We start from the raw sequence: 16316 nt of genomic DNA on the forward strand, positions 1-16316 counted from the left end.
AAGATTAAAACTGCATTTTTCATGCAATGGCAGATCCTGGGCCCAGGACGCTCCCCGAATAGCCTGGCTGTACCTTGGGGAAGACTGGAGGAGGATAATTCCTCCTGCCCGCTCTCTGCTCCATGGCTGCTAGCTGAGCATCAAGGCAGCAGCAGCCTTCACAGCTGTTGTTACTTCCAACCTCCTCTCCACAGGGAAAAGGGCCAGTGGATTCACTTAAGGCCATTGTTTAAAATGATGCATCAAAACAGGAGTTCCAATTCCATCCTACCACTATCAAGGAAACCACGCCAAGGCCTGTATGTGGAGAACAGATATTTCTCCTACCCAGACAAAGGCAGTGCATAGTCTCACGTGCCATACATTTTTAAAACAATATACATGAGAGTATAACATGCCCCAAGCATGCTGGGAAAGAGCCACAGAGAACACAGCATTCACACAGAGTCTTGCCATGGAGTTAAAACAGACAGCACTGTCCTGGAGCAGAGCACACCACACCCAGACTGTCCTGTGACAGCTGGAACTCACTGTTCTTCCTGTTGTGCACAATGGACAATAGTGTCACCTGCTCCCCACCCTGGACACACACGCACTTCATGTGAACCGTGAGGCGATCTCTCTCACCTCAGTGCACTGCCCTTACACGTGGGAGAAGGCATATTTTAAAATTGCTCAAGGCAGATTTACATTTTGCTTCCCTTGTACACCGTGGATACACACATTTTTGCAACATTTTTTGGGGTGTGGGGGTGTGGAGGGGAGGCAACACAGCTTCTTTCATGCCTCCATTGCTAGCACACTGCACAGTACTATGTTACTAGGAAAGAGAGTGGAGACCTCGCCCTGCACTGTGCACACTCCTACCTGTAAACTTTTTTACTTCTGCTAGGCAGGATCTATGAGATGAGACAATCTATCCCTGTGCAAAGGAGTATTCTCATTATGAATAGTCCCAGGGTGAGCAGCATTTCAGTCTGGAGAGATTTTCATGTGTCAGCATGGCTGTCTCCAGAGACAGATTAGTAGTCAGTCATACAATTTTAGAATTGAAGGGACTTGGCCTATTTGGGACAAATTCTGCTTCCTATTACACCAGTGCAACCTTATTGGCTTCAGTGAAATCCCATTATCACTATATAACTGAAAAAAAAAACCCTAGCCAATTCTAAAAGATTCATTTTAGACTTGGTGTAAGCAAAATTGTCCAAAGACCCAGTGCAAAGATCTTGCAGGATCAAGCTTTTAGTGTGTAAATGGCTACTCAACGGTAAGGAAAAGCAGAAGCGGAATTTCATTAATGATACTGATCTGACAAATTACGTGGGATCAAAAGTCTGAGGCAATTTCAGAGTGTATGCTACAATGTGATTGAGCTTCTTTGGCAAGACCATCACAGATTGTATTTAAGACAAACAGCAATAACCTGTCTGACTCGTGTCCAAGCAATTTGGCACAATGGAAAATAAGAGGATTTATTCATTGCAGTGGATAACAGGCATTTTAAATTAAGCACCAATTGATTGTCAAAGCTCTATTTCCAGAGGCTTAACAGCTATTGTTGTAGATAGGTATCTTTCCCATCTCTAATCCATTCATCACAATGGCAGACACACTCAGTCTAGAGTTCTAGAAAGCCAGGAAAATCTCTGTTTCATCTTTTGTTGTTTTCCTGTGGGCTCCTACAGCCTAAAAGATTCCCCCTTTTCTTCCTACCTCACACTTTCCACCCTCAAGGCCTTGCCTCATTTTCACCATCACATCACCTGAGCAAGACTAAATACAACTCCATTATTAGCATGTCAGCCTGACCCCTCAGCCGGCAAAAGGAGCCTGTGTTTACTCCATAGCACCCCTCTTCCTGGCATTAGGCCTGATTCCTGTGTATGGCAGCTCAGTAACATCCTGTGCTACAAAGCAGGCACATTTTTCCAATTTTAAAAATACTAACATGTTGGAATAGCTGTTTCTATTTTAATTCACTGAAGCAATGTTAATAAACCATAAAAAAAAACCCACACAAGGTTCCTTATACTTCCCTTTGCTTCCTTACAAAGATGAGAGCCCTTTCCAGTGTTTTTCAGGGACTCCTGCTCTGCAGACTGAGAGAGAGTGTGGGGTAGGATTGCCATATTACAAGGGACATCCCTTATATTAATAGAAAATTGCCTCGCCTGTACTAAATCAGCATGGGATGCCTTTTATTCTGTATTTCAATATATTATAATTATTATCATTATGCAAAACCAGTTTCATTACCTTATCTTCCAACAATAGAAAGTTTGTAAAATTAGATGATGTAGTAATGCACAATCGGTCCCATGATTTACTAAACCAATGTACTTACACTGCAGGCCCCTGTGCACTGCCCGAAAAGCACTGAAACACATTTACCTAAAAGACCACCCTCTAAAAGATCAACAACAAAAAAATCCAGTAGTCAAGGGTATCCACACAGACAGGGTGATAAAGGGCAAAAGGCAATGCGGTGTGGGGAGGGAAGGAAATAGCTATCCAAGTAAGCAATTATGATCAAAAGTAGAAAGCACCCTTGACATAACACTATTTTAAAATGCTTTTTCAAAGGAACAGAGAAAGATGGATTTCAGGGAAAATGGGTTCTATCCTCTAGACCCCTCCCACAGCAAAGGCCCTGCCACCTACTCACATAGGATGCGATGCAGTGATGGGAACCTTCAGCAACAAGTGGGGTCAGATATGCATCAGGCCAAGTTTAAGAAAGATGTCTCAAGCATAGCCGGGGCCTATACCATTCAAAAATCAACAGGGCATCTTAAAAATCAATGGGCAGCCAAGAACACATGGTAGGCCTCCTGTGGAAATGGTAGTTCAAGCTGGTGGGGCACATGTGCTGCAGAAGGTGCCAGCAATGGAGAAGTCCAGCTGCGAGGGAATAACAACAATCCAGCCCTGTGCTCATATGGGGGAAATGTTACTGCTGGGAGGTTTTGATGTGCCAAATATGAGTGCAGCCTGGTTCAACTGGAAAAAGAAAGAAACACTATTGAACCATGTCCAACCTAGGGGGCTTTGCGTAGGAAGGGTGAGCTTCAGCGTGGTATCTAGAGACCTCTTCTGACTTTGTATCGGCTAATGAGTCCCTTCCGTAAGTGATGAACCAAAGGAAGAGAGAGCATCCTCATGACAAAGAGCTTTACGCAGCAGCAATATTTCCATTTCCCCAGGTTAGCTCAGGGTAAAGTAGCTCCCATGCACCCAGCTGGCAATATTGTTCAAACTTTCCTCCAGAGCAGAGGCTGAACTTGCAGTGCCCATGCAGAGATAGAGAGTTATGTAGCATCAACGTACTGAGCCAATGTTTGCTACAAGGTCTCATGTGAGAGTTGGACAACCTGGGGAAAAGGATAAATCTTTGAGGAAAGCTGCAGTTCAAATCCTCTGCACATATGCTCAGCCAGCTGCAGATTTCAGAATTTTTAGCATTGCTGATGCTGCAAGAAGGCAGAAGAGTGAAGGCCAGAATGCAGTGGCTGCTCTCGGCAGGAATGGAAGGTCCCAAATCCTACAGCAATGTCTCTTTCCTACTGCATGGGAGGGAGCAGGGAAACAGAAGAGATTCTTGGTGCACCATAGGATTGGGATCTATGTGGGCAGAGAGTTAGAGCATGGTGAGTGGACCAACCCATTGCAGAGGAACCACTGACTCCAAATGGGGGGAGTGGACATGGTGGGCTTCAGCATCTGCAGTAACCCATGGACCATAGCTCACTGCTGAAGTTCCCAGTGCCTTTCTTCCTGGTGTGGAGGGGAAGGCAGTTCTTCTATGCAAAGCCCATTTACTCGGGCTTCATGCTGATTTTCATAACTCAGGTTGAGTTTGTAATACTGGCAGTTTAAAAAAAAAATCTTCTTCTGGTTTGTAACCTGAGCTACTTAATGATATTGAAAGAAAGTAAACATAGAAGTAGTTATACACACACACACACACAAAAACACAATCATTTTTCTGAACATCACTGAACTTTATATCAGTTTTTCCTAAAATTTAGAAAACTCAAATGTCATTTCAAATATTTAAAAATGTGTAACTAGTCTTAATATACTATGCTGTATCTAACATTAATTACTAGCCCTGATATAGTATTGATTATGCATATACCTTAAAGGGGTTTACCAAGATGGGTAATTATCATCCTCATTTTTCTAGCTGGGTAAACCAAGACACAGGGGGGATTAAGTGACATATTCAAGGTCACACAGTAAGTGAATGGCAAAACTTGGAACAGAACCCAGTTTTTCTGTCTCCCATTCCAGTTCTTGATCCACTGGGTGATAGCATAACAGTTAACTCCTAATTAAAGTGGCAGTAATACGTCACCCCAGTATTGTATTACTTTGTATATGATTTGGGATCAAAGGTGTAATGTCCAGCAGGACACAATTTTCAGACAGCAAATCTTCGAATACATCAAGTCTGATCAACACACCAAGTCCAGTGAAAAAGAGCTGGACATAACCCTTTTCATCATTTAATATCACCAGACCAAAGTTCACCAGAATGGTGCTACACAACAATGTGAGGATCTCCCTCCTTCTACCCCAGGAGCTAAGTGCCTATCCAGCACTCCCCGCCCAGACACAAAGGATCACGCCTGAGTCTTGAATATGAATTCCCTCAACCACTGTCCTAGGAACGGTACAAATACATCATAAGAGACAGTCTCTTTGTCCCCCTCCCCCCCCCATGCATAGAGTCTAAATAAAGAAAGGTTGGGAGGACAGACAGAAGCACAGAGAAGTGCCTGACATCATAGAGCAGCTTGGTGGCAGTGCTGGGAAGAGAACCCGCCGACCTGAGTCTAGACCAGTGGTTCCCAAACTGGGGTTCGTGAAATGTTAGAGGAGGTTCTTGGGAAAAAATTCCCTAATGGCGGACAGAGCTGTCCCTAGGGACCCCGGGGCCAGCAGCCCAGAGCCCCTGGACTTCCAAGAGCTAAGCAGATCAAAGCCAGCATATCTATCACACTGCAGAGATTTAAACTTCAAGACTCCTTATAAGAAATGCAAAGGGAGGTAGATATTTTTTGTTGTTTTCACAGTGATGATGAAGAACAAGTTTAAGCTTCGTTGTAATGTGTGTGGTTTGCCTGGACTGTTCAAGACCTGAATGCTTGTGTAGGAGGAATTCTTGATTTAAGTTGGCTTTTTAAATCCCTGCATGCTGTTTCACATCGGATACTCCTTGATGAAACCTAGGAGCCTTGTCATATAACAGGCTTATTCAAAGTGATACAAGCGACGGAAGTGAGATCTCGGAAGAGTGTTGCTGTTTTCATAATGTAATAAAGATACTGTCATGATAAATAATAATTAATACATAGTAATCAGCACATCATAAAAAACAATTTTATATTTCCAAGATCACTGCTTTTCTAATTTATACTCAGGTAAAGGAGAAAATCCCTGGAAATATTCATTTTTAGGAGGGGGTTCACGAGACTTGACATCTTAGTGAGAGGGGTTCGCGGGTTGTCAAAGTTTGGGAACCACTGATCTAGACCATTCTGCCTCCTCGTTATGCATAGCAATGTAGTTGATACTCAGGAGACAGGATGCATTCTGGCATACTTCCACTCAAAAAACCAAAAGACACCTAGAGAAAGTTGCTACCATAGAGGTTCTGCTATTTAAATACTACTCAGAAACCATAGCTTTCTATCAGTAATCTGTGGCAATATGATTAACTCCTCAACTAGCATTTCTGATACATACATACATACATACATCTGAATTCCACCCCCCCCACACACACACAGTAAAGGCACTAGTTCTTCAGTCTGTGGCAGTAATTTTGTCCTCTAAATGTTTGTTAATCACTCTGTTTATGCAATCCTTGTGACTAAAGTCAAACCATTTTTGGTGGAAATGCTTCAGTTTTGGCCATGCTGGAGAAGAAGCATTCGATGCTGAAGTGGCAGTGGTTGGAAGAAAAGGTGAGGCACTGTAGTGCTAATACATTCAGAAATACCTAGTCCATCTTTAATGGGATTGGTTTTTATCACTCTAGGATACTGCTGGTATTCATTACACTGATGAATGCTAAATTCCTACAGAATGCAAGCTGGCCTGATGTGCCTAAACAGACATGCTGCTACTGCATCAGCTCCTTTATATACATTACAGATGACACCTCAGAACAAGTCCGCAAATAGGCCTTTCTTCTGGTGTCTCTTGGAGCATTGCTAATTAAGAATTAATTGCCTTCAATAAGATTCCAGCAGAGAAGGGAATGTGATATTGTGGATGCTTCTGCCAAATTTCACTCCTGTATACTGCTAATGAAAAGTATGGAAGAGGGGTTTGGGTTTTCTTTTTTGTTTGTTTGTTTTTTTATAGTTGTGTTGACTAAATTTAACTATATTCCCCATGTTCAGATTTTTAAAGTTACTTTAGTACTGGATCACAAACTCCCTTTATTAAAACATTTTCTTAACAGTTGACTCAGCACTGCTTCAATACCTGTAAATTTATATTCAGTGATGCAAGTAATAACAAGCACTTTAGCTAATAGACCTGAAAAAACATGAGTTGAATTTTATTAAAAAAACAGAACAAAATGACTACATTATTCTGCTGTAATGGTTCACCCTCCTATGCCCTACAATAGCAACATCACTGTGTTTTGGGTGATAAACAAGAGAGCATGCTGGAATTTTACAATGTGTCGTCCTCGCTAAAAATATCATTGTGTGTACAGCCTCAGGTGTGAACTTCTTTGTGTCTATCATATTTCAAACACTTTTAACATGTAGCAGCATGTGATGTATAGGGGATGGAGGCACTAGCTGCTACTTACTAATTTCGACTCTGCTGAGATCAGTTGGAGAGCTGAAAGAAGAAGATACATTTCTAAAGTGGATCACGAATAAGAATACCAGAAACATGTATAATTTGCTGTTGGTTGGACAGCTATTTTTCCCCATATCAAGTTAAAGCTAAAAAGGAAAATCAATAATTAAAGTACATTGTTGCAAACAACACAGATTATCCTTCAGTTTACAAAGCTCTGAGCTGCTAGTAGAATAAAAAGCAGCAGGTACAGATGCCTACTTTGCTGGCACATATTTCAAAAACCAACTACTGATGAGTGTGGCGGGAAGATAAGAGAAGAAATACATGCCCAATTTGCTGTCCTCGCTGTCCAGCAATGGATGGTGTCTACTTGATTGTCAGGTGAGTCACAACAAACAAATTTGCTGGCAAAATTTTATGGGGGGAAAAAACCTCTCAGAAACTCCTGTTAATGGTTTGAACTCTGAATTGTCAGAAAGCACATGATTATTATTCAGAACATTGTAGAATATGTCCAGTATACCATTCCCATGTAGAAAAGGTCCTATGCATAGCAACGCTGGAATTGTTCCTGATGTCAGTGGGATTTAGGCTCCTAAGTGCCTAAATCCCTTTTGAAAATAAGCCTTAGGCATTGCAATGCTGAGCCCAGCAATGCCTAAATGCCATTAAAAATCTGGACCTAACACTTAGAATTACAGAGGTCTAATCATCCCTGGAAATGGTCTGTGATACCAAAAGAAAGTCATTTCCAATTTTTTTTTTTATTTTTCGCAAGAGAAATCAACATTGCAGAGGAAAGTTAAAGATAAATAAATCTAGGGGGACATTGAGAAAAGGCAAGTCAGAGAATAGGTAGACTTTTGCAGTAAATAACATAAAAGGTGCAAGGTTAGGAATGTCACCCAAGGGACAGATAATGGCAAATGCCCCAGGGCTCTATTTGTGCATGTTGTCTAATGTTCAGCCCTGGTGTAATTCCATTGGGTTCAGGAGAGCCTATACCAAGGATGAATTTAGCCCATTGGCTTGGAAGGAAGGAAGATGGTTTAACTGGGGTTAAGAATTGTCATTCTGATGATTTATGGTAGGTACAATGTCCTGGGTATCAATTTTTAAAAGACTCCATTGGAAGTCCTAATTTCAGCTTGGCAGATTACTTTTTGTGAATGTTTTATAGCTAGAAGAGCTACTTCTGCACCCTGATTAGAACTGTGTTTAAGCTAGCAAAGTCATGAAGCAAAGATGAATCCTGGCATCAATAGGATTCATTACCAGATGTCATACTTGTTACTTATCCAATGAAGGGGCAATGGAGAGGTATTTATAGTGTAACAGTATCCATGTAAATGAATTAGAAGAAAAGCAGTGGTACAATTATAAGTAAAAGTTATTAATCAGCACCAGGATTTATTAATGTAAGTTTAGTGTCCATAAATTTTACACTGTAAAGTCAGTGTCATCACCAATTACAGATGTTAAACATAAATTATGTTTAAAGGAGGGGAAAAGACCTATTGAGAAGAAGAATTTAATTGACCTGAGGTGACAGCCAGAATTTATCTATTTATTTAGCATATTACAGGACCCAGTGTAGTTTTGTACTTGCAGTTTTCACCCAGTGCATCATTTTGGGGCCAGTCCTGGAGCTTCTCAGCACACAGACCTCTCCTAATAATATCTATAAATATCTATAAGTGGAGGGTTTGCAGATTTGGGCCATAAGGGTAAAGTTTTCAGTGGGATTTAGGAGCCTATGTGGCTTAGGCACTTAAGTGCCTAAGGGGGAACTTTTCAAAGGTACAAATGGCAATTAGGTGACTATCTCCCTTTGACTTTCAAAGAGCATTAGGTGCCTCACTTGTGCCTTTGAAAAAACATTCCCTCAAGTTACTTAATGACTTTGAAAATTTTACCTGAAGTGTTTTCTTCTCATCAGTAAAGGGTTTCCTTTGGAGGAAGAAGCAGGTCCTCCTTATTTCTCTTTTAAAGGCTTGATTTGCAGAGGTGCTGAGCACCTGCTGTTCCCACTGATCTATCATTAGTATAATTATTTAATCACGTTGATTACAGTACTGCCAGGACGTGCCAATCAGAGGACACCATTGCACTGGGCAATGCAGCAAGACAAAGTAAGAATCAGTCCCTTCACTGGAGAGCTCACAGTCTAGGTTAAAACACAAAAAGCACATGTAACATAAGATGGAGAGAGAAGAGAAGGAAGACAAGGATAGCAGTGACGGGACCAGGTGAGTCACATAGACTAGCTGTGTGCACAATCTCAAGGGATTTTTTAAGGTCTAAATAAACAATGAATATTAATGATTTCAACAATCCCTGCTACGCACCTGCCTGGTTATCATCATATAGCGTCAGTATCTGAAAATCAAGGGTGAAATCCTGACCCCATTGAAATCACTGGCAAGGACTTCACTTCAGGTTCTTAAGCCAAACCTGTTATTCATACTGTAATATATTAAGATTGGCTCTAGAATGATTAGTCTGGAGTTTCTGAACTCATTAGCACTTATTCCAAAGTTTAGTAACTGCACAGAAGATGTTTCAGAGTTTAGAAGCCTGGAAAGTCTGGAGTTAACTGATATGGGGCTTAGAAACTTCACACCGACTACGACAGAGTTTACAGCCAGTTTCACAGTCAATCCAGAGTTTTAGATCTTTATAACTTCTAAACTCTGTAATGGTGACTTTGAAATTTAAAAGTTCTGTTGTGTTAGGCACAGACTGCAGCTTTGCATATTGTAATAGGCCATAGTGGCCAGAAGCTTAACTATGGCCATTGAAAGCAGGTTCAAGTTAGAGCAGTTTTAAGGCCACTCTAACTTGCACATGGGATGCAGTCAAATATAGACTGATTCCATGATTAAAGCAGGAAGAGGAAGGTCATTGATTAACCTCATATATTCCCCAGATTCATCTCTTCTGGCATAAAACCAAGCATACAAAATTTCAGACCAAAGTGAACTGTAACAAAGTTGAAGGGGGCTTCAAGATCAGGCTGAGAAAGGAAACGGTTTCACAACTTTAATTTTGGAGACACTACAATGGCTCCATATCCATCACTGCTTTTATCTTTCCATCCAAAGTGAAATGACCTCTGTGTGTGCTAAGGTTCCATGAGCCCAGGATGGAAGTACTCTGGGGACCTGAGTCACATGCTTGTGAGCATGTATTATTTCAAATCCAAACCCAGATTAGCCTTGGGAGGTTGATTGTCATTTCACTGGGGGGTGAAATTCAAACCCTGTAGAGGGCCATATTTTGAGGACTTAAGTGAAGAATAAACCACATGGTGACCCTCTGCAGAGGAGAGAATTTCACTCTTGTGCATTAATTGGGTCTGTTCATAGAGCCAAGCATCAAAGATGTCACAGCCTGAATGTCTCTCTCACCATTCAAAAAATGTGCAGTATAGTGTCAAAAGTCTTAAATGTTACTAAACCCAGTGTATAGAAGGCCAAGAGGATTCTAAACTCTTGGTCTCCAGGTATTCATAAAAGAATGCTGCCATTATGCCCCAGGTGTTTTCAAGGACTTCTTGTCTCTTACATTCTGTAAATGTCACTGAACAGCAGGACATAAAATATGCATCAGTTAGAACCTCTCCCCCCCCTCCCAAAAAAAAGTTAACATATCCAGTCACATCAACCTCAAATCTACATTGGATGTAAAGAGTAGCACAATTAAAAACGAGAGAAGAAATTTTATTCATCCGATGTTGGAACCTATCCCTAAGTTAGAAATTTATAGTACTGCAATGTCTTATTTTTTTAAAATCTAGTTATTTGTGGTAGATATAATGAATGCTGCAAATGTAAATGACTTATCTCAATCTTCCAATGCAAAAAAATGCAAATAAATTAGCATTAATGCAGCATTAAGGTGAAGAAAACAAGTACTCAAATGTCAGTACAAAACAAAAATTTAAGTTGTGCCAAAAATGTGACAACTTAACTAGTGCACATTGCATGTAGAGCATCTATTAACTACGAGAACAATATATTAATGTTTCTATTTTACAAGGGCAGCAAGAATGGAAAAAATATACTGTCAGTGTGAAGAATAAATACAAGATTCCTGAATTTCAATATTTCAGAATACTAGGTTTTTACATTTAAGATTCCTGTTTTAAAAAATAAAGTACAAGAAGTATTTAGCTACTGTTTTCATGTAATGTCTTACATCCAGTGGTATTTTAAGTTCTACATGTCTCCAGGCCTGCTATCTCTAACACATATTCTCAACAGACCTTATATACTTTGCTTCTTCAAAGAGGTCTGTAAGATTCTTGTATTGTCAGCTTGCTGAGCTTACAAGTTACACCTGCTTCAACACCACAGTAAGGCATCCTTAACTAAGGTATGTATGTTCTATATTGCTGAAAGCCAAGGACCATATATACAATCAGAGGAACTAGGTTTAACCCAATGGGGATTGTTTTAACTGCTGTTCTCTCTCTGGAAGCAGCACTGTTTTATTATCCTTTGGCTTTATTTTAATAGTGTGTTTCAATGAGACCTCCTACCACAGTAAGTTATTCCTGTGCATAAATGCTTGCGGGATCAGGTCCTAGGCTGATACTGTTATGCACTAAGTGAAAGCTTGTTATGGGCTGAGTTAAATCCCTCACTGAGAATAATGGGTGTGAACTTGCCCTTCAATCAACATAACTGTAAGCCTAAGCCCCTACCTAAGACAAAAAGTGTGCGTGAACCCACCCAGGCTGAATATATAGTTTTCGTAGGTAGGGGGTGGGGGAGGAGAGGCAAAACTGAGGACAGACAAGAATGGAAAGAGAAGGAGAAGCAAAAACACCAAGTGGGAGCATGTAAGCACTGTCACCCTGGAAAAAGCTAACAAGAGAGCTTTCGGGTCTGTTGCTGCCTAAAGAGGATTGGGGGCTGTAAGCAAAGAAACGGCTGTTTCTGTTCTTGGTTCCTTCTGCATTCAGAGACACCAGACTTGGTGGTACATTCCTTGTAAATGAAGAAGATGGCATCAAATCAAATACCAGATTCCCTCAATTTCTACTTTCAACTGGAACATCCCCAGGGCTTTGAACAGTTGCTCCGATTGAAAAGGGGTAACAATACTAATAAGTAGGTGTAACTGGTTTCAGATATTTTGATTTAAATGCATTTGTAATTATAAATATATTTCTATTTTTAATCTGCATACATGTTATTAAGAGCTTAAGGCGGGGTAAATCAATTATTCTTTTGTCAAGGTCCAAATTTCTTGGTTAAGGTATAGTCACAATCCAGACTCTAGAGAAAATAATACAAAATAATAATAAACATGATAATAGTAAGTAAATAAAAAGATTTCATAATCTGTTCAAAGGCATCTGAGAGTCTGGATTTGGCCCACAGTCTGCCTATTGATTACTCCTGGCTTAAGGGCTCAATCAGGCTTTGCCAGGAGACTTCAATAAGGAGAAGGGCATTGTTACCCTCCTCTTTGTGGGAAATATACTGCACCAGGTCTATACAGTGAGGCTAGCCAGCACATTGGACTGCCAGAGCCAAGGGTCCACCCACTCCCACCCCTTTGAGTACATCAATACTGCATCTGGCAGTGCAGTTTCCAGCTCGCGTAGATGTACATGCACAAGCTTTGATTGAGCCAGCATGCTGAAAATGGCAATGTGGCCACAGGGGCACGGGCAGTGGCTCAGGCTAGCTGCCTGAGTATGTACCTGGGATCTAGGCTGACATTGTACTCTTGTGGCTAGCCTGAGCCACCACTAGTGTAGCCATAGCTACACTGCTATTTTTAGAACTCTAGCTTGAGCAAAGCCAGCATGTGTTCGTCTACCCAAGCTGGAAATTACATCTCCGGCTGCAGTGTATATAAGGACATAAGAATAGCTAATTGTCTACCTAGCCCAGTATCCGGTCTTCCAACAGTGGTCAGTGCCAGGTACTTCAGAGGGAATGAACAGAACAGGGCAATTATTGAGTGATGCGTCCCCTGTCATCCAGTCCCAGCTTCTTGCAGTCAGAGGTTTAGGGAGACCCAGAGCATGTGGTTGCATACATGACCAAGGTGTTGGACCTATCCTCCATGAATTAAGTACTTTTGTGTATATGGCAGGGGGAGGAATAGGAGGAGATGTAGTAGATGCTGCTCTCCAACCCAAATCTCTGGGTAGCCAACACAAAAGAGTAATAGGGTGCTTCACACAACACACAATCGCCCGGTAGAACTCCCATGCAAGGTCAAGCAAACTAGACCAGTCTGCCTCTGTGTTGTTAAACAGTTTTGTTTTTGAATTGCAACAAAGGTGGCTCCTCAGGACAATTTTACCACAGACTGGCAGTCACACGGGTTTGTAACACTGACCTGTAATGTGAGTCTGTGATTGTGTTGCAATGGCTGAGCTCAGGGGGACTGCTGTGACAGCCTTAAGGCAAGGCACCCGTTGGCCCCTCTGGGTTGGCTTCTCCATGGTGCTGTGCTGTTCACATAGCCCTTGTGTGTACGTAGCTCTTTGTACACATTATTTCTTAATCCCTTGCTTCACTGCTACTTTGCTAAATGCATCCTGAAGTTCTAAGTCCTCTTTTCTGTTTACCAGTCAGAACACTGGCCAGACACAAAAACAACCCATCTACGTGTCCATCTGATTGAAACAAAATTTGGCTGCTGCCTAATGGCTTGCTCAGGAAGTGTTTGGGTTGCATTAGAATGAAGGGACTAAAGAAAGTTTCTGAGCTGCATTCAGAAACTTATGTGAAACATGAAGCACTATAGTGAATGGCATCAAATCTGTATACTACTTCATAGCAGAAGCTGTCAGGAAGCAATTTTATCTCCAACATCTACTACATTATTTTATTCCCAGCTCATCCAGGTTTAAAATCACATATTCTGTATTTTTAAGCTATTTTACATTCATATGAGAGACAAGACTCAAACATTCAAGGTAAAAAATAAAGTATCTATTTCAAGAGATAGGAACATCTCGGTGTAGAAACCTCTAGCATTTTTCTTTTTTTAGGTTTTGAGGTACACAGGATTATTTCAAGTTTCATTAAATATTTTCTCCTTAATTTAAAACATTATTTTATAATACCCATTTGATTTTTAAAATAGGAACCATTTCCTCACCTGTTGTAAAATGGCTTATATTTGCTGAAAATCTGGCCAAATGTGTATTTTTAACAGTAGGGAAACTCTTACTATGGAGAAAAAGACTCTTGTTTGAAAGTTAGTTCTCCTTTTGCTTCTGGGACTACCAAGTAAATAAAATAATAAGTGATCACCACCACCCCAGGACCTCCTCACTCACATTCTGCAAGAGATAAAGGACACTTGTACCTCCAGAGTTCCAACTTCTGCCCACAGTCAGAAATCCAGGATTTCTGTATGGATTCTAGGTTTGGTAAAAGAAGTTGTCCCATTGCTACATATTTCTCTGAGTTATTGTTTTTGACTTTCAAACAAAAAATATAAAATAGTAAATCCTTGGATGTCCAGCCTTGGTATCTTTGGTAACTCATTCGGAAAAAGACATCAAAACTCTAATGTGTGCCATGGCTTGGCACAAAATGTTCTTTAGTCATGATCTGTTTTATATTCTCCTAAAAGTCAAACACTCACAGAAAATTATTTCGATACCAATTCTGTTGATTTAGTATAAAAAGGAGTAACAGATATACAAAGGAGTCATTCAGGCTGCTGGATAATAGATTTGTGTGATTGTAGCAGAGAGAGGAGAGTTAAAAAAAAAGGAGCAACACAAAATGGAAAGAGATTGAACAAGAAGATACTCTGATAATTTTATTTCCCACCTCCCCATTCTACAACTAGCTCCCCACACTTCTGTACTGTGCCAAAATCTTAGAACCAGTTGTTTCCCACTTTGCATCATTTACTGAAAGATGTATACCTAGGGCCACACAAGTAGATATTTTGAAAGGACCCCAGAGCAGTCTACATCCAAAGCTGGGTCTTGATTCACTTGCTCATCTTATTGGTATCCACAGCAATCCATGTTCGATTGCCAGAAGGCAATTCCTTATATTTTCATTTTTTAAATTATAGAAGCACAACCTGCAAGTGCTGTATTTACTCTGGTGCCATCACATTCTGAAATGTCTCACATAATGCAGGTCAGTCGGTTATGGGGGAATCTCAGAGCCTATTATATTTGTTACAGGAGATCAGATGCGTGTTCAGTACTTGGTTCAGAACAAGCAATCCCAAAAGTTGAACGTGAAGTTACCTGAGATCTTTATGCACCAGAATTTGTATCTGTACAGTCAAAGAATAGGCATGTAGTCCAGAGTCATGTACCATCTTCTAATTATCTTATACATTTTACTAGAAATGTGAAATAGGAACACAGGATTCTTGCCATATCTTATAAATGAAACGCTGTTCTGTTTCCCTTTTGGTAACAAAGGTTCTAATTGGCAGACTGAAATATGTAACAACAGTCCTGTAGCCTGCCTGATATAAATATGCGTTCCACAGAATGTCAAAATGCTTCAGATATTCTTCTGCACAGCAAAGGTATGGAGCTGAAGACAGAGGCAGATGGAGAACTCCAGTGACTTAGATATGGAAACTTTGGAACAAAAGAGGAAGGCCATTAGTATTCAATAATTCAGTACACAGAATGATTTCCAACTCACAACTATTTAAAAAGTGTTGGGTGCATGTTCCAAAGGACTTTTGGGAACTGTGCTGGGAAGTGAATACCAAAATCAATTATGAACTTTGGTCTTGTCAGCATCAGAACTCAAACATTTTGTGGTTAACCCATCACTATTTATGTTTTAATTCTCCTCCATCACCTTCCCTCCCTAAACTTGAATTACCTGATAGCATTTGTGTTATTAAATGCATATTTTAGTACATCTCCCATCTGGAATCTCACTTAGCCAGGCTCCAGACAAAGTCTCATAAATTATTATTTTTTTCTAAAATAGGACGCAAAATTAATTCCCAGATTTCCAGATCCATGGAGTATATTTACATTTTGGACTAGACAATAGATGAAGTTTCAACAGTGCCATCTATTGGGAATGCTCTTTCACATAAAGCTAGGCAAAATTTTTCAACTGAAGTTAAGCCATAGTGTCCAAATCACCACATCCTATATATATATATATCCCAAGGGCAGGAGGCCACACCTTCCAGTTGACATATTAAAGCATCCAGGCATGAATCAATTTGGTCTTTTACATTTCTTTCTCTGTAGGCTTATGCCTTTATTAGAGTGCATTGGAACACAGGATTTGCCATAGTGGATCAGACTACTGGGCCATCAAATCCAGCATTATGCCTCTGGCAGTGGCCAATCCTAGATTGCTTCAGGCGAATCCAAAATTTGTATTATGATCCAGGCCAATTATACAATGCTCTAGGGAGGAATGAAGACAGACAGGCATAGAGAACATGGTATTCTTCTCCCCAAATCCCTGTCTTCCAATTCCATTGGGTGCTCAGATTCC

This window comes from Lepidochelys olivacea, assembly GCF_965140295.1.
Source record: "Lepidochelys olivacea isolate rLepOli2 genome assembly, chromosome: 7".
NCBI classification, from domain to species: domain Eukaryota; kingdom Metazoa; phylum Chordata; order Testudines; family Cheloniidae; genus Lepidochelys; species Lepidochelys olivacea.